Genomic DNA, 22,578 nt, shown 5'->3' with positions numbered 1-22,578 from the left:
CTCATGAGGACAAGTCAGTGGTTTGATGCCAAGAATACTGGTCATTAAAAGGGATATGTAGTCCCTAAAGTAGACTTTGTTTTGACATAGCTTATTTTTGAATCAGAGCTATAGGAAAAAAATCAGTTTTGTTTGGTTTAAGTTCAGTTTCTGTTTTGGCCTTCAAAAGCTGTATACTGATTCCATGCTATTCTTAGTACTGAAGGGAGGTGGTGGCAAGGAATCTCATAGAACCTCCTAAGTCAATATGTCCTTCTTCTGATATCAGTGTCCTTTCCCTGTCCCACTTTACATTTAAGGTAATATGTCTTTGTGACCTGTTTTGTGAGGCATCCTTTGGTGTGATCCACATGCCTTCTCTCTGTATAGAGCAGACAAGGGCAAACATTTGCCTTAAAGCTCACCATTGTCTCTGTGGGTTGGAACTAGTTGCACCTGGTTTGGGTGGAAGCCCTGCTTTATGGACAATGAGAATACTGAAGCATGGAGATGAACCTTGCAATGATAATTGCTACCCATATAGTGAAATGCTGAAACTGCTAAAACAACACAACAGAAACATGTTTTGTCACACTTCTATTCATCTTTTCCTCACCAGATTTTCTATGTCAAGCTAGAAGCAGTCACCTGGCACGAGAATTGTATAAATGGCAGAGAAATTCCCCATCAGCTATTTTTGGGCAAAATCAATTCTCTCTATATTTGAGAAGCTCTGTGCTTGCTAAGCTCCCTACCTTTTAACTGCAAATTGCTCTAAATATTTTCCCCTTATCATCAATACAGCACAGGGAAGCAAATCCAGTTTGAGGCTAAGCTGGTAAGTTTTCAGGCTAGTTTAAGCCATCTGTTTCATTCATTAATTTTTACCTACATGTGCAAAACCTTACTTCTCTTGAAAGCTATGAATCATAGAACCATAGAATCATAGAATCCTTTGAGTTGGAAGGGACCTTTAAAGGTCATCTAGTACAATTCCCCTGCAAGGAACAGGAACACCTACAGCTAGATCAGATTGCTCCAAGTCCTGTCCAGCATGACTGAGTGTCTCCAGGGATGGAGCATCTAACACATCTCTGTTCCAGTACCTCATCACCCTCTTCATAAAAAACATTTTATTTATGTGCAACCTAAATCTAACCCTTTCTGGTTTGAAACCATTTCTCCTTGTCCTTTCACAGCAGACGCTGCTAAAGAGCCTGTCCCCTTCTTTCTTACAGGCCCCTTTAGAAACTGGGAGGCTGAACAGTCCCACAATGTCTTGCTTTGATGCCATAAAGTACAATTCAGCCCCCAAAAATAGCAAAACCAAAGAATTGGTCAGCATTTGTATCACCTCCTGTTTTCATAGGGAGGGAAGAATGCTGGTGTTTCAGATGCTCTTTGTAGTTGCTACCTAAAAGCTGCTCTGGCCATGAAGTAGGTTGGAGTACAGAGATGCAGGATCAGGAGCAAGACATTTGGGGGTCAACCCAGAGCCAGTGTGTATGAAAAAGGCTGAAGAGTGACCCAAGGAAATAATTCACTGGGAATGATCCATAGAATCCGTACCTGCCCCTCTGTTCCTTTGTGCAGTGCTAAAAGCCACCATGAGGCCTCCTTCTAGGTTTATGCATTTTTGCATAAACAATGCCACTATTGCATTGTGGCACCCAAACTTGCCCTCAGTGCTTGAAATTAGAGTGTACAGTGCACTGTAGAAAGGACAGTCCCATTCCCCACCTGGTGACAGTTATGGCCTTGATGTACTGCAGGACTGTCAGGGCACACTGCTGACTCAATTTCAACTGGCTTCTACCAGAATCCTCTGATCTCTTTCCATGGGACTGCCCTCCATTCATTCTCTCATCCATTAGGGTGATAGCCAGGGTTACCCCATCCCAGATATGGAATCTGGCATTTGCTCAGTTGGTCATTGCCTCGCCCTCCATTCACTTTGACCAAACTTTGCCAGATTTCTCTCAGGAGGGATGCTTCTGGGGGATGGCTGTGGGAGAGTAAAACGCCAGTAACAACTGTTGTTGCCAAGTCCGTCAAGCAGGGCTTGTATGAACAGGAACATTATTGTTTGGCGTTGTACAAGACACGAAATGGCTCGCCTTCAAACTGCTATTGTAATTTTCATCAAAGCTGTGCTTCTGACTCAACACACTGTACTTAACACAATTTATGGCAATATTTCTCCCTCAATAGCTTTTTGTAGAGTGTGTGCAACCTATTCTGCAGACTGCTGGTTTTCTTACTTAGCATCTATTTTATGGTCTGCATTTTAAATTCCTTTAAGTGCAGGCAGTTGAGGAACAGGTTTCTGGGAGAGAGAGAGAGAAAGGTACCGCAAGTCAATCCCAATTCCCTCTTTCAGTGTCTACACACTCTTTATAGGCTAGTATCTTCTCCCCTAGAGACTGCAGCATTTCAGGAATAGACAGAACAATCCCATTCTATGTAAATCACTTAAAATTATAATGTTCTGTGAGGTACTTCTGTATATAAGATGGAGTATTGATATTGATGGGGTAGTAACTGTTAGCTGAGATCACAGACCTCTCATACTAGGCATTACCCAATGCTATAGGCAGAATTTGTTCCCACTTCAGAAAGCTTTCATCATAAATAGCTGCATTATATAAAGGATGGAAGAATAAAAAAGGAAGCCACAGAAGATCTGTCCATACTATCAGATATCTCCTATGTCTTTGTCCCCATATCTGTATATCCCCAGATTACATAAATATTAATTCTCTGCCACATTCTCTTTTTCTTCTTGTTTTCTTCTTGGGTTGTTTTTTGTGGGCTTTGTTGTTTTGTTTTGTTGTTGTTGTTTTTGAGTGAACCAATTAGTTCAGTCTTAAGTGAAACCTGGATTTTTTGGGACACGATTCACTTCTCTCTAGATGGAAGCATGTCATGTCAATCTCCTTGCAGCATCTAGAGCCCTCCAAAGCCCCTTTAGACTTACTCTGTCAGACTCCTAAGTTCAAAGCATGTAACCCATAATCATATGATCATGACAGAAAACACCCACTCTGGTAGAGAGCAGCAGTTTGCTTCTGGCTGCTTTGATGTGAAAATCAATCAGTCAATCAATCAGTTAAAGAAAAAAACAACACCCTGCACTAAACTTCATAATTATATCTTAGAGCTACAGACACACCTCTGTAAGAGCAGAGATACATACTATGACACTGCTGGTCCTTTCCAGAGATGCTCATCCAGGACAGAATATATAGAGCTAATCACTACCAATTAGTCAAAATCACATAGTAGACACTTTTTGGCAGTGCAAATTTAACCATCATACAGTTCTGTGGCAGAAAAGATTATTAAACTGGCTGGAACACTCTCAGTTAAAACCTAGAGCCTGAACTGGCGTTAATGAGCAGTATTACCACTAGAGGAAAGAGCCAGCCATTATATTGGCTGTTTGACACAACATATGCAACAGAAGTCAAATGTGTCAAAGCATGTCTTTCAGATATTTCAGAGACTGTAACTTGTACTTAATTAATTACTTCCAGGACTGAGAAATTATTATGGTCATAGCACAAGTTCAAGATAGTAAATCAATAGATAACTCATGCAGGTGGACTCCAGAGGTCATGTGAAAGAAATAAGCCTGAACTCAGAGGGTGGAGGATCATCCAAGTCTTCAGTACAGCCCCTGCAGTCAAAGCATGTGTCTTAGCATAGGTGACTGGAGCAGGAGTAAGATGAAAACACTGGATTACAAAGATTTAGTTATACTTTTCCACATCAAATATAAGCTCCCTACCCCAAGGCTTCATTCAGAGTTTATTAAGCATGAGACCTTTGCAAACTACTGTAGGCAATATGCTTTAGTGGGAAGGTAAGTCTTGATGATCTCCAGAGATCCTTTCCAAACCTACAATGCTGTGACACTGACACATGATCAAATGGTCTTTGGCAAAGCCTAAGATTCACTTCAACCCCCCAGATCTCTCTTTTAGGAAGCAAAAATGATGCATTGGCTTCCCTTAGCCTTCTGTGAACAGCAGCTTACTAAATGTCTTGGCTGAAAATATTAAAGACCTTAGGGGGTATTCTGTGATGTGATGATCTGCACCATGTGAGGCCTTTCTTTAAAGTCTTGACATACTTTGAAAGGCTGTGGCAACCAAAGATAAAACTTAGTTGGATGGGTTGGATGGCCTGGGAAGGTATCACTTTTTCTGATACTTATCAAAGTCTAGTAGGAAGTCTGGAAGGTCCTGTGGCCAGAAGTCTTCAGGTTAATCATGTGTCTCATGATGTTATATTATCATCTGTAATAAAGCTTTATTTCCCCCATAGATGTATGTGAACAGTGTAACTATGTACATTATGCAGATGTTTCTCCCCCATAACATTAATTTCATTTCATTAATCTCATTTGGCTTTCCTTACGCGAAGAATTCACACTTGTAAAACAGCTTCCATCTGTCTCATCATCTTATTTAAGATGGAGATGCAGTCAGACAAGACATTGTCAAATCTTCATAAAACAGTAGCACAAACCGCAGTTTAAGATATAATCTCCACAGTCTATGGCACAAGGATGCTCATCTCTCTTTTAATGCTTTTTCTTTCTCCTCACAAGGCCATGCTATACTGTTAGAGCTCTCCTACCAGCTTCTGTTCCCCATCCTTCCCCTGACCCTCTTGCTTGCTTGACTATCCCAATCATAATTCTCTTGTGCTCTTGTTCAAAATGAATTAGCCTGTTTTTTTCTCCCTGTTTTGCTGGCAAGTTCTCCAGATTATTTTCTTTGCCTGTCCGTGCTTCCTCCTCCCATTCTACCTACTTTATTTTAGTTCATTGCACTTTGTTTCCTTTTGTTTCATTTTTAAGGCAATACGGTCCAACTCAAACACAGTGTTCAAGTATATCGTTAAATGGTACAATGACGTTATGTTACTTTCAGCTTTATTCTCATGAATTCAGCACAGTATGACTTCCTTTGCTTTTGTGACTGCTGCTATGAATCTGAAAGATATTTTTCATGGAGATGTCTACATTTGCACTCTGAACTTAAGAATTCTAATCTATCAAAGTGACTACTGTAGGCAGCTTGGAGATGTAGTTCACTGTGAACATCCTAGGGGGAATGTTATTCTGGGGAATGGGGCTGGTGTGGTGTTTTGTTTGTTTGTTTGGTTGATTGGTTGGTTTTGCTTAATCCCTGCTTGGGAGTCAGAGGTAGAGGGAAGAAGGATTCCTCATTTCTACTGCATTAGTCTGGGTCTGAGCTCAGCTCAGTTCCATGTTCTGGCATCAACGGATATTACTTAAGTTGCTTTGCCTCACTGGGTTTCTATAATCCATCAACAAATCAACTTTTCCTAAACTCAAAGAGAAGCCCTAAGGCAGTATGGTGCAATTCTGCATTTGGTGAAAATATGAAAGCTTGCCTTGGCTCAGTTTCTCCAGCAATTTCTATACTGTGATGCTAATAGCCCATTTATTCTGCATCTGTAAAGATAAATTTTATTCCCAAAGCATCATAACATTATTCATGCTGCCTGCTGAGAGTAGGCTATGGTTTGTACAACCCCATACTCTCTGCCCAAGTGATGGCTGGGAGAGCCTAAGTCAAACTGAGATGTGTGTCAAACTGGCTGATAATTAGTGGTGTGATGCTCCCAGGACAATTCTTGAATCTATCCCTGGCATACTTCATTTTACTATTTTATATTGTCCTGTAGTGCTTCTGGGCAATGAGAAAGATTCCATTTGCAGGAACACCTTGATATGGCCAGGCCCAAGCAGTTCAAATCTACAACATCTTCTGGCCACATCAGAGGGATGTGGACAAACCTGGGCTGCTGCTTTGAAAACTCCTGTGCCCTGGCTTATCTTTCCTTCCTTGCAATCATGCCTCTTGCCAGAAGAATCTGTGGGATTTCTTTCTGTGTAATGGAATGCTGTGGGGCATACAACATAGACAATATGGGCACAATAGAGGCAGTTTGATGGTAAAAACTGTGATGTGGACAGGGCACTACTAATGGGACCTTCTCTTGGACAAAGCAACAGCTCTGTGATATCTTAAGATATATTAATCCTTTCTTTTGGGTTCGGGAAATAAGACGTAGGTTACACATGGTCGAAATTAATTTTAATGAACTCCTAATAGCTATCAATGGGCAAGGGTTATTATTTGGGAAAATAAGCAGGAGTGTGTTAAGTTCTCCATGGTGAGACAGAAGGCAACATGTTTTAGGCTTGTTCAAACAAAAAGGAAATTGCAGTGTTGTTATCCAGTGGAAGCAGCAGTGAAAATCTGGATATTGCATGGCTGGAAGAGCTAAGATTTCTTCATGCATAAAGCAAATCTATATCTTCAAGGCCCCTTCCAATCCAGGAAATTCTGTGATAAGCTTTGGCCTTTTTTTCTTTTAAGGAAGTCAGAGCCTGCAACCCTGTATTCCCACTGACATTTTCAACATGTTAAGGCAAACTTCTGCCAACTGCACATCGGTCAGAGAGATCAAGTCCCATCACAGGAGCTTTGGCTTATGTTCACTCCTTGAAAGTGACATAGGGAGACACAGTAGCACCGTGTGAATGTGGACATTTGAAGTTCTTAAATACATTCTTCTTTTCAAACCTACCCTATACCCTCCCTCTCACTGTGTGTTAAACCTGTCCCCACAGCAAGCAGCTTTCAAGTGTGAGCATCTGTTTCACCCTGCCTATTATGCACAATGAAAACCTTATCGCAGCCAATTATTTACATCTCCACTGAGCTTTCCTGGCTACTTGAAGCACTTACTTAGAGTACAAAGTTTGTATAAAATGCTTCCCTACATTGCTCCTATTCCTCGTTACCTGTTAGGCTATTTTATTATATCATCTTCACAATGAAAATCAGTCGTGATATAGAAACATGGGATATTTGTGTATCCTGCAGGCCCTTGAGACAGTCAGAGCAATGAGATTCTTGTTTTCCTCTATTTGTGGATTTAAGTACACTGGTTTTATCAGAATATCCATCAGCAGTGCTCTTATGGTTCCACCTATGGAGGAAAGGTTTTTAGTAAAAGTCCTCTCTAAATCTGTAGAATAAGAAGAGATGATAGTTCTTCATATCTACAAATTCAGAAATAGAGAAACCCCCCAAAAATCCCAGTGAGCAGTATGGAGATCTTATTTTGAAGAACAGATTTGTGTTAACGTCCAACATTCATGGATGCTGCTGACCATATTTTGAGCCTTGCATGCTTTCTGTGTTTACAAGCAGGATGCAGGGATTGGTCCCTGTGACTGGGACAATGACCCAGCCTTCTCAACAGGAGGAAAGCAATGGAGGAAACTGATGTAGGAAAATAATAGAAAAGAAAAATTTACTGTTTTCTTTTGAAATTGGTTGAAGATGGTATCTGTGCCTAGACCTGTGCATGTGCTTATGTTTATTTATCTGTTTGTCTAGATATATTTTCCCATGCAAAATATCTCCTCCTCTAAAATTAACTGTTTTTTTTCTCTTATACAAGTGGCCTTTAACAATCTCTATTGAGGGTGGCAGGAATGCCAAGCAATTCTCTGCAGCCATACTTGGGAACGTAAATGCCTTCCCAGCAGGAAGGTCTGATACAGTTGGTTGAGGATACCGACAGATTATAAGCTCTACTTCTTCTAACCATGGGAACACCCCTGTGAAACTGCTCTTATCTCCTACACCCTTTTACTCTATTTACCAAAAAAACACTACTCAGGTCAGTAGTATTTGTGGGGAAGAACTTGTGGCTTGTTCATTTACTATTGTAACTTGGGAGTTTTCTCCAGGGTATTTCTCTCTTTGTGCTCCACAATCGCAATTGCAGGAAGTGATATCTTTCTCTGCAGGATAAGACTACATTTAATTGCAGTGTTTCCATTTGAGTAGATGGTCAGATTAAGTAGAAGAAAATTCATTTCAGCAGTAGCCTGAGTTGCACATGATTAGAAGCAATATGAGGCATGTTTTTACTCCAGCTTCCCCAACAGTCCACGCGAACACTGATTCCCTTATCATATATCTCCCCTCTTATTTTAGGATAGTTCCTATTTCTCATTTCTGTTAATTTTTCCTTCTCCCTTTGCCCCCATTATGTAAAAACATAAGTTATATCATTATTTTTTTTGAGAAGTAATACTATTTTTAGAGTAGTGTGGGCTATAGGGTGCAAAATAAGGATGTGGAAATACAGCAAATGGAGTGTATAAAGCAGAATAAAAATGATACAACATCATCCAGTTTATCCATTTCTTTCTGAAATAGGTAATTACTGTCTTTAGCTGCCATTGGAAGCTCTCAGTTAATATAAAAATGAAATCCTGGAAAGAAAGAGGTTGTTAAACCACAGGTTGCTTCACTCTGATTTCTTATCCTAATCTTCATTTACTTCTGAAAAACATGCAGTTTTTCTAACTTCTTAGAGACCTCGTTTTAATAGTCAAATACTTCGGCCCAGACCTTTAATTTTTACAAGATATAAAAGTTGTTTTATAACCAACTGCTTATGCATTTAATCCTCTGCATCCCTCAGCTGGTTTTAGTGCCACTCTGACAATGAAAAGGGCTAATTCAAGATCTATTCTTACATTTATAGCATCGTAAAGAATGTTCAGAGTAAAGAGTTCATTTGCATATATCATAAAAAACAAACAAAATAATTTGCATGAAAGACTGTTCACATAGCGGTGCTTTGACTGAATGGAGAATCTTGGGAAATATATTTGTAAGAAAAGAAAGCGGAGGGGGAAGAGAAGATGACTTACCAAATGTAGGAAGGCTTTTAATGGGTGGGATGCTCTGTTTCTTTATATTCCTAAACCCTTTCCCACTTCACAGTTTTAAGGCAGACAAGAGCTATAAAGATCCCTGGGAATCCCTTGAGGCGTTGTGTGGCAACTACAGGGATTCTCTGCATCTAAAGTGGTGATCAGTGCCTCAGCACCATCAGGTCCAGGGTGCACAGGTCTGACTAAAACCTAAGAGAAATCCCATCGATCAGTCATGCATACTTACTAAGCATCTTTCATCCTCTGTATCTACATGCCAGATTTCTCTCTGGTGTGATTCAGTGTTGATGAAGTCAGTAGCCTGCAGTGGGTTACACAGATTTATTACATGAGGGTAGAACCTAGATTAGTGGCACAGCCATGTGGCATGATGCAGGGACAGTTTAGGATTTAACACATTTTTATACATATAACACGAGAAAATAGCCCCGACAGCATCATAGCCATGTTTAAATCTCTTTGTACTGCCATATCTGACTTTATTTGGGAAAACAATTTCATTTCATGTTTTAAGTACTTTTGTTTCATAGAATCTTAGAGCCATGATAGAATCATGGAATGCCTTGCAATGGATCTTCTAGTTCATGTTTGATGAAGGATGATCTGCTTCTTTGCCCTGAAGATCACTGCCCCTGTGGTCTTTCTGTGTACTCAAGGGAGGGAAAACTGCTGTCTGCATCATCATTAGCTGCAAATTTTCACCTATATTTCATAAGTTTAATCCATTGTAAAGCTGTGAATATGTCTCCATATTTCCAAATCTGTGGGTTATTAGGCATTAAAAATCACACAGCAAGCAGTCTGCGAGGGTAAGGGTTTCTGTACTGTTGTCCTATCCCAAATCTTCATGTAGAAGCTCCTTCTGTCCTCCATTTTAAGTGAAGGGAGATGTGCCATGCTTCTGGTGATGGGACTGCAAAGTTAGCTTCACACACAACAATATAAACATAGAACAGAAGTGGTGGAGATACCATCCCCGGAGGTTTCAAGAGGTGTGCAGATGTAGCAATGGGGGACATGGTTTAGTGGGCATGGTGGGGATGGACTGATGGTTGGACTAGATGATCTTAGTGGTCTTCTCCAACCTTAATGATCCTGTGATTGAAACATAGTGAACTTAATTTGCTCTCCTGTGTATGCCACTCCCTTTTACACAGGCCAACAGTTCTGTGTCTGGAAGTTGAAATATTGCATGCTTTTAGGGAGGCTTTGTAGCAAGTTTGCTACCTTCTCAGCTTTGAAATGGAATTCCCTTGTTGCCAACTGACAGCAGCATGGTACAACAAATGGGATGGTTGGCTTGGGCATGATGCTACTAACACCAGCTTGTAATTTATACCATATTACACAGCAGGGCAGGAGTGGCTAATGCAGTGCTACCTAAGTAAATAGTCATTTATGTTGCTCCGATTAAAACCTTTGGAAGTATTTCCAGCAGAGCATATAGCACTAATGAATCTCATTATTCCGAATTGCCAAGCAGCACCAAGTGTATGGGGGGAGTTTGTCAGTCAGCCCTTTGCAGTCACAGATCTTGGGCACGTAACAGCATTGACATAACTTGTGCCACAAAGAGGAGAGACCCTGCAAAGTCAGTCTGCTGTGATGCAGCATCCCTATATTCTTCTCTGATGCTGCATTCAGTGTTCCTCTTTCTCTCCAGTTTTGCTTTTACCATCTGTTCTCACATTCTTCTATTTCAGGATTAAGTTTGCTTTGCATTTTTCCCCCCATTTTTTTTTTCTTTCTTCCCCCCCACCCCCACCCCGATTATGCTGAATTATACGAGAGAAACAGAAGAGCATCCAGAATAATAGAGAAATAGAGATCATCCCTTGCCCTGTTCTCCTGGCTTTTTTGCTTGAGATAAGACAGAAATGATCAAGTCAAATAAGATCTGTTTGTGAAGTTTCTATCGCTTTCTTCCAGCTCTTCACCTTATTAATATTGAAGCTGTCTCGCTCTATAATCTCGTGCGTTAGCCTTACTCAGACATGCTGCTCTGGTGCTGGTTCGTTTATTGTAATCAAAGTTTCGCCTCATGATATTTTTCCCTGTCTAGGCTGGAACAGAGAAAATGAAATTTCAACAAAACACACACACACAAATCGTTAATATTTGACCTCTGGAACAAACTCATTTATTAAACATTTTTTTTCATCCCTTTGGGGTATTAGAGGCATAGTTTCTTTGTGTGTTACTTTGGCAGTAATACTAGAGAGTTTCCCCATGGGCTTCTCTAAGTGATCTCAAGTGTGCACTAATAGCCCTTTGCCTTTGGCTTTCATGAGTAGAGCACACACTTACTTAGTCACAGGATCCCCTTTGGGTGATGGAATTTTTTTAGGTGGGGTATTTTTTCGTTCTAGATATTTTTTGGGTCCTTTTTTTTTTTTTTCTTTTTTTTTTTTTTCTTTTTTTCTTTTTCTTTGCAGTTTACAAGAAGACAGATTGTTTCAGTGTGAAGTATAGTAGTCTTCTACTGCACCTCTGGAGCTTTAATAGACAGAGAATATTAAACCTTCACATATAAGTGTATATTTATATGAACATGTGTATTTCATGGTGTAAAAGAAGCTGCAGAAGAAGATGCTAGAAGACAGAGGAAACCTCCTCCATTTTTGGGAGGAAAAGGGGATACTTCTGATGGAAATATGTCACACAATGCTAATGGGACTCACATGCTCAAATTGATGGGATTCTGGTAACAATAGTGTCTATGGCTTGAAGGTGGAGCATTAATTGAGGAAGTCAGTACCTGCCTACCCTGCCATGCACATGCCTCATCTTTTAAGGGACACAATATCTGTTTTCCATCAAGTAGCAATTGGCAATGATTTCTAAAAGTGTGCTTGTTTAAGTGCTTGCTGTGTCTTACTAGCCTCCTCTAGCCCTCCACCTCATTCCTCAACAGCCAGATCTTTCTTAAGATCTGTTAATAAGCTGTGATTTACCTATATATAAAGTATATTACTTTCTGATTCCCACTGGGCATATGAAGCAGATGTCCTTTTTCAAGGGACTTATCAGCAATTACAAATTATGTAGTGTAAATAAGTTTTCCAAGACCTTCAATTATGCATATGAGCTTAATGCTAATGAGACGTGGGATCAAATTTAAATCCACCAGCCCATAAATTTAAGGGCAGAGAAGCCTACTAAGATGCACAGCTTTAAAGACAGAATGTGAAGCCAGTACAACAAGGTATACCACATATTTGAGAGGAAGCTCCACGAGATCTTGCTAGGAGATGTGTATGAACTAGGATCCTGATGTCTTAGTTTTACCCTAGACAGTAATCAACTTGTTTAAGTAAAGAGACTGCTATTTACATGAGGGCATGGAATAAGTTGTCCAGAGAGATGATAGATGCCCCATAACTGGCGACATTCAAAGTCAGACTGGATGGGGATCTAAGTGACCCGATCTAGCTGTAGATGTTGCAGGGGAGTCGGACTAGATGGCCTTTAAGGGTTTCATCCAAATCATATTATTCTGTGAAAATGTTCTTCAGGGAGCACCCTCTTCTAGGAAAATCAAAGGACAACATGAAAATTAAAGTTCTGCTTCTGAGAGGGAAGTTATATTTAGCTGTATGCTCCCCAGGTACTTTTATTTGCATATGCATCAAGTGCATTAGAGAACATTGGGAAACTGGAAGTCCTGTATTTCCTTAAAGCCCTCCCAGTTAAAACTGTAAAGAAATAAAATGGGTATCTATAATGCTGTGCCTATTTTTGTAGCTTTACTTCGGGACATCATGTCCATTTCTGCAAGCTGGTCTTCACAAAGCCATTTCTTCCTTCTGCTCCCTGTAGGAAGATCTCAGAGTCTTGTGAAATATCTATACCTGTATATGCACACATGTATGCACATGCACACCAACACATACACAAATATGTATACATAGGTGCATAAATCATAGAGTCATTAAGGTTAGAAAAGACCTATATGATCCTCTAGTCCAACAGTGAACCCATCACCACCATGCCCACTAATCTATGTACTTCAGCAACATATCTCCACATTTCTTGAACACCTCCAGGCATGATGACTCCACCACTTTCCTGGACAGCTTGTTCCAATGCATTACCATTCTTTCTGGGATGAAATTCTTCCTAATATCCAAGCTGAAATATGCATATCTTTTGCCACAGATACTTTTGCCTTAAAGCTTAGAAATATCTCAAGAGCACATTTATGGCTGATTATTAGTGAGAACAGGGGAGAAGAGATTGATGGGCTTACAAATACTTTGTTAACCTTCTCAGTTTTTCATCTCCGTGGATTACATATTTACTGGTCTACCCCAAACTTATCTCAGAGGTACTGAAAATAGCTGGTGTATTTAATATGCTGATTTTCGTTTGTTATATATCAGTTGAGGTTACGGAGGAGATTAAATAGGATTAAATACATACTAGAGAGATAAAGAAGGTACGTCTAGAGCCAGGAGGCAAAGAAGCCTTTGAAGTCTCTGGGAGGTATGACTGTTTCCTCCAGCTCAAAATTTGTATCATATTATTTAATTCATTTTAAGATTGTATATTAACAGGCTATTTTAATAGTTTAGCTTTAAGCAAGTAAGTCAATGAACAGTCAGTATTATACTTTTGCTCCCTGTCTCATGATCACCAACTCCTCAACTCAGTATGAAGTGAAGGTATATTTCTCCCCAAAGAGGATCTGCCCAATACTAGATATTTTTTTCATGTTAAGTAGGTAATTAGGTAGATAGATGGACAGACAGATGTGTAGGTCACTCTGAATGCTTCCTGTTTATTTCCATGGAAACTACAAGAGATAAAAAGAACATAGTAATGCCACTAGGTTGAGCAAATTCTTATCCACAAAGCACTATTTTTCAACATAGCCACCACCAGTAGTTGAACTTTTTTGCCAGCAGACAAGAGCTTGCATGCCATGCTCATAAAAATCTGCATCAGCAGAGGTGGCCTACTGTTTAACAGCTGCTATGACTGCATCACTGCTAGGAAAATGTTGCCTATACAATCCAACTTTCACTTTGCTGACATCTACTCTTTGTCTCCATAAACGTTGAGCAAGCATCAGTGAACATCAGTGGGTGCAGTATTTTTTCCACATGGAGGAATTCACTGACACATTTTCCATATCAGACACCATTTTGTCAGACTGCCCCTCTGCTGCCACCCATTGCACAGATGCAAAATGTAATGGAATACTGACAGGAAGGTTCAGCCTTTACTGCCATACCACCAACATCTGCCTCTGATGCTGTGGGCCAACATCATAAAATAGGAGGCATTACTTTTGGAGCAGTTCTCACAGAAGGATGGATGGATGGATGGATGGATGGATGGATGGATGGATGGATGGATGGATGGATGGATGGATGGATGGATAGATGGATGGATAACATATAGTTGCAATTAAATTTCTCATTTCATCCATAATAGACACAAAAGTGAACACAGACATTTTAATTCAGGAAGATATTCTGTGGAAACATCGAAGAATGAAAAGCATCCCGGAAAATTCCAAAATGTGGTTTTAAATATCATCATCCAGTGCAAGGAGCCCAAATTGACTTTAGAAGTACATTGTTGTTATTAGTAGTTGTTATAATAAGCAGAATTAAGCAGAAACCATTTCCTAATGGTGTTTTATAATTGCTTGTTGGATATTTCTGGGTTTTGGCTTAAAGCCTTTTATTCTTATTGCTAACAGAAAAAGTGTAATAACCACTTGCTGCAGTGTACTGTGGAGGACACCATCCAAGTTAGGAGAATATGTAATGAGCACTTTTGATTCACATTCTCTTACTCTTTAGAAAATAATTCTAGTCTTTAAAAGGCTCCATGCACCACTTAACTCAGTAATTGGCAAGAGGAGATGGAAATACAACGTGCTGCAAGCAAAGTTGCACTTTTCTGATTACCCTGTGAAGAGAGCAAACACTCTTTGTCACGTATTCATAACTTCTTCCCAGTTCTCAGTAATCGCTGGATATCAAGTACTTGGCAGAAAATTGCCTGGAAGGAAACTTTGCCTGGAAGGATGCTGCCTTTGAGGAATATGTTAGAGGTGCATTTTGTTAGGGCTGTTCCACACCTCATTTTAGGATTTTTATGACAGGAGCCAAACTGCTGCAGGACAAGGTAATGCAGTTGCTTTTCTGATCCACGGGGAAGAGCTTTCCGCATGGGGATGTCCTCAGTTTAAAAGGATCACAAGAAATGCCTATTGTAAGGACAGCCTGTCATATGTAACAGCAATCTCTGGAAAAATCACCTGGAATAGGGCATACCTATATAGGACCTAACTTTGTGTGTTTACTGTCTGAGTGTCAGTACTTGGTATCCATTGTTGTCTAGGTTATGTTATCGTGGAATCTAGAAATATGAGTTGGAAGGGATCCTTAAAGACCATATAATCCAACTTCCCTGCAATGAACAGAGACCCCTACAGCTATATCAGGTCTCTTAGAGCCCCTCCAGCCTGACCTTGAATGTCTCCAGGGATGGGGCATCCACCACCTATCTGGACAGCCTGTTCCATTGTCTCACTACCCTTACTTTAAAAAACTTTTTTGTTATATCCAATCTATGTATATCCCCATATATCCAGTCTTAGTTTGTGACATGGAGGAGAGAGGCTATCTAATCAAGTATGAGCATCTGTGTTAGGGTGAGAAGCTCCATGCTTTTAACTCCATTTGCCAATGAGTATAAAGTATCCTTGGGTCTTTTAAAAGAACCAAAGACATCATGCAATGAAGCTTTAGCTCCTGACATTTATTATCCTAGATGTAGGATTTTATGCCAGAATGCCAAGCACTTTATTTGTTGGCTTCTGACTGCCTTCTGCTTTTTCAAAGAGGCTAAAATTTGAAAGAAATCATCTGACCTTAAATGTGGTGTTGTGGTCTGCTAATCTCAACTCTGTGTTTTCGGTAAAACTCACAGATACTAAAAGCAAAACCCCTGCAGAACTGAAAGTCTCTCAATTTACTTGACCTTCTGTAGTCATCCAAGAGTTTAAGCTCCAACAAGAGTATTCTTAAGGTACGAAATCTTGCTTTCTAGTTCAGTGAACACACAGTGAGCCTTTTATTGACATGATGTGCACTGTATCTTCAGGGAAGACAGTGAGTTTATAAGTGAAGAGGTTTGTGAAATTCACATCCAAAAGTCAGGGAAGCTAACAAGCAGAGATAAAGCACTCCTGACAGGGCTATGTTCAGTACTAGAAAATATATATTTTTTTTTTCAGAGGGAACAAACGTATCAGGGAATTTAATATCAGAATTAAATCAGTTCTCTGATATTTGCATATTCTTAGTGGAGAGTTCAGTTGTGATGAGATCATTACTTTAGTAAGTGATTAATATAAGATCAAATCAGAACAGGCAGGATTTCTCATTACAAACACATTGTTTTATCTCATGCCTGATAACTAATAGAATAGAATGTTTAAGTTATATTCTTCCTGGAGGAAACAGAGGAAACTTTCTATTCTTGTTTGGGAGCCCACTTGGGTATTTGAGCTCTGTTTTGGACACTGGAAACTCATTTTCATTTGATGAAAGGTGCCACCTACGTTGTGCACATCTTGGGAAAAGCTCCTTAACACTGCCTGAATATTTACATTGCCAGTTGAAGCTACAACTTCCCTGATTCATTATGTTTGTTCTCTAATCTTATCATAATCTCTCTGGGAGTTGTGTGACACATTGTGTAGAAAGAAATAGTGAAGTTAGGTTAGAATTAGTTAACATACAAATCTAAAATCAAACAAAATCTGAGTAGTTTTCCTTTTTTTTTCTGGAATAAGGATAGCACTAGTAATGGAATTTTAATTCATTCTGTTTTACTCTAATCAGGCCTCAAGAAGTTCATGGTGAACTATGATCTTACCTAAGTCAGTTGAAATGCAGAGCTGCACAGGCTCAGGTCAGTATTTTAGTCAGGCAATATCTCCCGTTTGAGGAAGGTTTCCCCACTGACTTATTGCTTCTTTATTGAGGAGAGAAAGAAAATTCCACTAATTTCATTTCCCCAGGTTGTCATAACATCATCTGAATTTCAGGATTTCCCTTTTGAAGGTGTGATCAAAATTCCTGCTCCTTTGATACCTTGAGAGTTGGCCTAGATCTGGTCAGAAAACAGTGGCATTATAAACTACAAGTAAGAAATAGTAGCTGAGGCCAATGCTCTGTCTTTTAAAGGATACATTGAGTTTTGTTTGGGATTCAGGAATGACAGGTTTTTTACTCTAGGAAGGCTTAAGTAACTTTAGCAATCCATCTGAGGAAGTGGTTGCATCCTACAGCGTGTGCTTTGCAGAGGTACTTGAGCAAATTTGGGCAAGAGAAGAAGCACAGCATTTTCTCTGATGCAAGAGTGCTCAGTCACCTTTGTACCTCTGCATCAAACCACCCTTTTCTGAAGAACAAATTGAAGTGATTTAGGAGTATCTAAATGAGTCCAAGTCAGTGGGGTTTAGTCTGTAATGTCAGTGGAGAATCAGGTACAAAAAGAAAAGCATTCATAAGACACCACAACAAAACAACATAAATAACCAGGTGTGGTTTAACAAAAGCAAATGTAGAATCTTGAAGATAGGGAGGAATAACTGAATGCACCAGTACAAGTTGGGGGATGACCTGCTGGAGAGGAGCTCTGCAGAGAGAGACCTGGTCTTTTTCTCCATGTTTTGGTTTGTTTTCTTAACAAGAAGAGTTCTGTTATTAATTTTCCATCACATCTATTTTCAGAATTATTCCACTTTCCATGCATTTCAATGTTTTAAGCACTAACCAAATTCCTTGCTGATCTATGTATGTGAGATGACTGCATAAAGAAAAGAAGAAATGTAATAACTATTGACTGGAATGTTTCCAGCCTTTAATCTGGCATTGATTAAGCCTCACTTTGAAAATGGAACTGAAGAAATGTAAATGAATTTGCTTACATAAATATCACTTTTTATTAAAAGTGGTAAGCAAGGTCTGGGAAAAACATTTTATGTAATGCTTCTTCTGCAAGCACTGGAACAGGCTCCCAAAGCAGTGAGCAAAGTCCCAAGTTTCTGGAGTTCAAGAAGCTTTTGGATAACTCTCAGCCATAGGGTTTGGATTTTGAGTGGTTTTGTGTGGAGCCAGGAGTTGGACTCATTGACATCCTTTTCAACTACTCAACATTTGTGAGGCCAGAGTTTGAGTCCTGTGTCCAGTCCTGGGTTCCCCAGTACAAGAGAGACCTGGACACACTGGAGAGAGTCCAGTGAATGGCCACCAAGATGATGAAGGAACTGGAGCATCTTTGCTTAGAGGAGAGGCTGAGAAAGCTAGGACTGCTCTGCCTGGAGAAAAGGAGGCTCAAGGGGATCTCATCAATGCCCATAAATACCTGAATGGAGGTGTGATGAATGCAGAGCTGAGCTCTTTCCAGTGGTGCCCAGTGCTAGGACAAGAGGAAACAGGCACAAATTAGAACACAGAAGATTCCTTCTACCTTCAGAAAGCACTTCTGTGCTGTGTGGGTGACAGAGCACTGGCACAGGTTGCCCAAGGAAGTTGTAGGGTCTCCTCCCTGGAGAGAGCTGCCTAAACATGGTCCTGGTCACCCTGCTCTGGGTGACCCTGCTTGAACAGAGGTTGGACCTAAAGGACCCAAAGATCCCTGCCAACCTCAGCCATTATGTGGTTCACTGAGCCTATGAAAACAAGTGGGAATGTAATGAGGGATAGAGACATGTCCCACCTGAAGTTTGGGACCTGTCATGCCCTGGCTAAGAGGAGTCTGCAGTGCCTGGCTCCACACCCTGACATCCTTTTATGACTTCTGTCAATACTGGGGAATGGTGAAGTTCTCTCAATTTTCCTTTACATTAGGCTGACCTTAGTCACTCTGTTTTTTCCACCTATTTCATTGTAAGTGTTTCAGCAACTCTGTTTTAATAAGGCAATGAATGTATTTGTTCAGTGTCTGCTGTTACGGACCCTCCTATCCTGGCGTGTAAGTACTACCATAAGCATGATTAACAATATTTATTCTAAGTGCACATTATATTATGCATTTTATGAGGTTTCTAAAAATCCATGGTCTTTAAAAAACATGCATTTCCACTAAAATTCCACCTAGGACAGAATAACGTGAGAATTGTTAGACTGCAACACCAAAAAAAGGAGGGTTTTATTTTTCAATAACACTTTGTTTTCTGTTGATAGATTCACAAGAGATATTTTTTATTTGGCTACAACTGCTTTCACTATAATTTTCCACTCATCTTTCTTCTGAGAGGTGATACATGGTTTGTGTGTACAAAAGTTGAAACACTCACCACCAGGCATGCAGCTGTTTCTGAGATGAAAACCAAAGGCTTTTAATTCAAATATAATTCCATGCTGATATTATTCACTGGAAACTATAGGTCAGAATCATATGGATGTATGTTATCTATTTCTGTGTAATCTGTTCAAATATACATCCAATTTCTAACCCAGATTCAAAACTATTTACTTGTATGATAACATTCAAGAGTTTTTAGATAAGGAAATTAAGCTGATGTATGTAAGAATCAGTAAGTGCTTTGAAATATTATCATGTGGAAAGTTAATACTTATTTTGGAAAAGCTAGCAATTACAGGAGAAACTTAAAAAGTGGGTAAGGCACTGATTTAGGGAGAGATGATAAGATATGATTAGTAACTACTGGATTGGAAGTTGGTAGTACTAGCTGGGACTAATCTTATTTAATATTTTCATGGTATGTTATTTTGCATTGCTGCACAGTGAGGAGATACTGGGAATTCTGATGAAGATCAAGGTTATCACTGAGGAAGAACAGTTTCATCCTTGTTAGTGAAGCAGCAAATAAATTTCCTAATAAAAAGTACCAGGTTATTCACTTAATGAATGATACTTTCCCCTGCAAAATGCGATTTCATCAGTTGAAAGAAAGAAAGTGTGAATATCATAATGAGAATATATTATTAATCAGCAGGATCATGAAAACAACTATATAACCATAAGGTGTGGCAGGAAAAGTTCTTCTAGCTCTGAGAAGGGACCATTGGCATCACACCATGGGGATGTTAGTGTACTGTATAACTTTCTATGTTAAAGAAGTAAGTTCAGGTAAGAGCAGTGCTTAGCAGAGGTACCAAAAGGGTGAGAAAACTGGGGAGATGTCACTTGAAGGCTAGCATATTAAACATATGTGGCACCATACCAGAGAAGAATAAAGGCTGGGAGAAACTATGTATCCCTAAGAACAATAATATCGTAAGATCAAACAGGTATAACATATCTACAGTTGAGTGTAAACTAAACTTGGATAGGGACTATCTAGGGGACACCATCTGTCTGGGGTTCAGTTGAAGTTGATTAGCTTGGAATCAGGGATTACAATGTGGCTACTGGCAGTTTCAGAGGACAAGGCACCTAGATAAATGAAATTCCAAACATTAGAGACAAACACACTTGGAAAGAAGTGTCTCGGTCTCCTGTCTCATATGCATAACTCTACTTGGTTCTTGAAGGATGTGATTTAGTGGGCATGTTAGTGATGGGTTCATGGTTGCTTTTCCAACCAGGTGTCTTTTCCAACCTTAATGAGTCTACAATTTGGTGCTTCTATTCTACTCCTGTGACAGTATAACTCATATTTGTTTAGAGGCACCTGAGGCCATTTGTTGGATTATTTCTAAAAAGTTTCACTCTTCTATATTTTTGAAGTACCACAGTCTGATTAAGTTAAGTACAGTAAAATAGCCAACTAGTAGGATCACACCACAGTTCCCTTCAGGAAGGGGTAATTGCTCCAAATAATTCAGAACAGGGCCATCTGCCTAATATTTTACTTTCAAATGTTCACAACTACTGAGAATTTTCAATCTGTTCTGCCACCAGCTGTTCTCAAACCAGCCTAGAGAAAACATAGCTCATACACAGTGGGCTTTAGGTTACATTAGGTTTGTTTCTTTGTGCAATAAATAAGTGATGCTTCTAGTGAGAGAATCTTAACATCTTTTTCTTCTTTCTATAATTTATTACTTTAAACATTTACCTTTTTTTCAAGACTGTCATATCTGTGTCTTTTGTTTAGCAGAGTTATCTCTGTGTATTTTCCAATCTTCCATATAATCTGATTAATTGGGATTTCAGTGCATTTTACCTGTGATAATACTTAAAGGTAGGCCATTTATTTTATTTAACAATGCAATTACAAAAGTATCTTGTTTATTACATTAGTGTCCACATCCACATCAGGCTTGTCATCAAGAGAATATCATTTGTCTCCTTTGGGACCTGTAACTTCAGACCTCAATAATTCTGTACTATCACATAAGTAACATTACCAGGATATCTATTACATGGGGACACCAGGTGACTTAGGGAAATTTAATACCCTGGCATTTTCAGCTGCAAAGCGCTTGGTCCTTTTATTAATCAAGGCTCCAGAGCCTTGTCTACCTCCTGATGTAAGATTTCAGCAAAAGGGAATAGTGCAAGTTTTAAGTACAGTATTTTTAATTAGAGGCAAATTCGGGATATCACTTTGCATTACCTCTTCAGTAGGTATAATTAAAGAGCTGATCTGTAAAGATCTCACTTGAAGAAAAAAAAAAAAAAAAAAAGAATAAAAATAAAAATGAATAAAATAAATAATAATGCTATTTTTTAAATCCTGGCAGCCTGCTCTTAGAAAATGGACCTGAAGAAATAGGGCATAAAATCTACCCCTCTGAAATCTTCAAGGGAAATGTCTTGTGGTCACTGTTGTCACCTGAAGGCTGAATATCTTTAAGAAAGGCAGGTTCAGCCACACCATGTAGTATGGAAAGGTGCACTCACACTGTCTTCATCTGTTTGGATTTGGAGAATCGTTTCGATTTAAGAAGGAGTTTATGAATTACTTTTAAGAAGTGGAGGATTTGCTGTAGCTAACATTTACCAACTAGATACGATATGTTTAGTTTAAATTGAGTTACCTGGGCAATAAATGGGGAGAGAAAGAATCCTCCAGTTAGGGATTAATCCCATTCTGAGATGAGTATTTTATACTGGTAACTGATAAAGATTATGCAATGCACCACACATGTTAGCTAGGCTCCCCAAAGGCATTTGGGGCAGCAAGGGCAACAGAGAAAGAAAAGTCTATATAACCAAAAAGGTTAAGTGACTGAATGCTTTAAAAGCTCAGTAAAGAGCTATGTTTCATCTGCAATCAGAAGCCTCTCTGGCTTGCATGTTTATTAATTTCTGCAGTTTTCTTGGACTGGAGCTTCCCACAGATATTTCTCCTGTTGTCTTTCATTGCTTTATTCCAGTCAGACTCTTCAAAAGTGAAGCATATTTATTTTGTATGGTGTCCACGTAGATAAGGACACCATCATGATGCACAGTCTACGAAGGGTGTATGATACAGAACTCAGATGGAAAAGTTCTCAAATGTTGTATAGATTTTCACTGAGATAATTTATTTAAATATTACAAGTCCATTACCATGGGAAGCATCTGCTCCAAAATAATGTTATTTTGCTAATTTGCTTACTCTTCCTTCCTGCAAATTCATTTTCTGTTACCTGCATGGAGCCGACTGGCTTGAACTTGAGTTTTAGGAACCATCACAGGAGTTTTTGACTCCTACCCAGTATATAGCAGCAAGAGACTTATATGGCTAAAGGAAGTACTAGTTCAGTATAGTTTTGCAGTAAGGGTAAAGCAGCTGAAAAAGTTGTCACATCTCACCTTCCAATTAACACCTTTAAGATGAGAGACTATAAATGAACATGTTGGTGTTCTTA

General features: G+C 39.3%; 1 protein-coding gene across 5 annotated transcripts in view; it reads left to right on the top strand.

Annotated features, from left to right (window-relative positions):
- Positions 1-22,578, top strand: part of TSNARE1 (t-SNARE domain containing 1) — a 408,620-nt gene that overhangs the window by 303,266 nt on the left and 82,776 nt on the right. The window lies entirely within an intron of this gene.

Source organism: Coturnix japonica, chromosome 2, assembly GCF_001577835.2.
Source record: "Coturnix japonica isolate 7356 chromosome 2, Coturnix japonica 2.1, whole genome shotgun sequence".
NCBI classification, from domain to species: Eukaryota; Metazoa; Chordata; class Aves; order Galliformes; family Phasianidae; genus Coturnix; species Coturnix japonica.
The sequence above is the reverse complement of the archived record's forward strand: the minus strand, read 5'-3'. Positions and strand labels throughout refer to the sequence as shown.